Raw genomic sequence first — 2,107 nt, forward strand, 5'->3', positions numbered from 1 at the left:
GTTTAAAATCTGAATTTATATGGTGTTTGTTGTATAGCCAGCTAGGCTTTTATAAAAAAATAATAAACATTAAATAAACAAAAGACAAATAGCCAAAACTGGTCAAAATATCGCACTCCTCTTATTTTGTGGACAACTGTATGTGATATACATAGACGGATAAGAGTTGCTGCTTTTAATATTGCGCTCACTTACGTACAAAAAACATAGCAGCAGGGTTTTTATGCGTAATTATATACATACATATGTATATGTGTATGTATGCAATGTTAGTTGCTCCTTGTGGCAACATAAACGACTCTACATACATTAAAAAGTTTGAAATTTGGGTGAAAAATTGCAAAATTTTTATAATTTTTATACAAAGTTTAAAATCTGAATTTATATGGTGTTTGTTGTATAGCCAGCTAGGCTTTTATAAAAAAATAATAAACATTAAATAAACAAAAGACAAATAGCCAAAACTGGTCAAAATATCGCACTCCTATTATTTTGTGGACAACTGTATGTATATCGTAGAGCTCGAGAACGGCTGAAACGATTTTTTTGAAATTTCGGACACCTGCTGCAGACGTTCAAAGGATGGTTATCGGCTAAAAACCATCTCGATATATAAAAGAGGCGTGAAACCTCCCATGCGAACCGAATTTTTCATACTCCATATCTTTGGAAATGTTCGATGTAGAGTAATGGAACTTGGTATTGGCGCATATGAAATCCATCACATACTCTTGGAAAAAAATTGGACCTATTGGAAAAGGGGGCGTGGCACCTCCCTTCAAGCCGAATTTTTCATATTGCATATCTCTGGAAGTATTTATGGTAGAGTATTGGAACTTGGGATGCAGATATATGAAATAAATTCCATACTCTTGGATACAAATTGGAGGTACGTCCAATACGACCCGAATATTTTATACACGTAAAAGGGGGCGTGGCACCCCCTAACAAACCGAATATTCATACTGCATATCTCTGGAAGTGTTCATGGTAGAGTAATGGAACTTGTTATCGGCGCTTATGAAATCGATCGCATAATCTTGGAGAAAAATTGGACCTATTGGAAAAGAGGGCGTGGCATCTCATTTCAAGCCGAATTTTTCATATTGCATGTCTCTGGAAGTATTTATGGTAGAGTATTGGAACTTGGGATGGAGCTATATGAAATAAATCCCATATTCTTGGTTACAAATTGGAGGTACCTCCAATACAACCCGAATATTTTACACAGCATATTTCAGGAAGCGTTCATGGTAAAGTTTTTGAACTTGGTACGGAAATATAGAAATGAATCACATACTCATGGAGAAAAACTGGAGTTATTGAAAAGGGGCGTGGCACCTCCTACACTGGAAATGTTCATGGTAGAGTAATGGAACTTGGTGTGGAGATATATAAGATCTATCGCATATTCTTTCACAAAAATTGGAGCTATTGGAAAAGAGAGCGTTGTACCTCTCATACAACCCGATTATTTCATACTGCATATTTCTAAAAGCGTTCATGGTAAAATTTTTGAACTTAGTCCGGAAATATATGAAATCAATCACATAAATACTCATGGGGAAAATTGAAGTTATGGGAAAAGGGCGTGGCACCTCCTATACAAACCGAAATTGCGATACTGTATATCTCTGGAAATGTTCATGGTAGAGTACTGGAACTTGGTATGGAGATATATGAAATCAATCGCATACTCATGACGAAAAATTCGGACTATTTGAAAAGTGGGCGTGGCACCTCCTATACAAACCGAATTTTTCATAATAAGTATCTCTGGAAGTGCTCATGGTAGAGTAATGGAACTTTATACGGGCGTGGCACCTCCCATACAAGAAGAATTTTTCTTATTGCATATTTCTAGAATTGTTCTTGGTAGAGTACTGGAACTTGGTGTGGTGATATATGAAATTAATCGCATAGTCATTGAGAAAATATGGAGCTATTGGAAAAGGGGGCGTTGCACCTACCATACAGGCCGAATTTCATACTGCATATCTCTGGAAGAGTTCATGGTACAGTACTGGAACACTTCGTATGGAGATATATGAAATTAATCCCATACTCATTGAGAAAAATTGGCTCTTTGAAAAGCCGGCGTGGAAAA

Source organism: Rhagoletis zephyria, unplaced genomic scaffold (genome assembly GCF_001687245.7).
Source record: "Rhagoletis zephyria isolate East Lansing unplaced genomic scaffold, Rhagoletis_zephyria_1.1 Rzeph_scaffold_01336, whole genome shotgun sequence".
In the NCBI taxonomy this organism is placed as follows: domain Eukaryota; kingdom Metazoa; phylum Arthropoda; class Insecta; order Diptera; family Tephritidae; genus Rhagoletis; species Rhagoletis zephyria.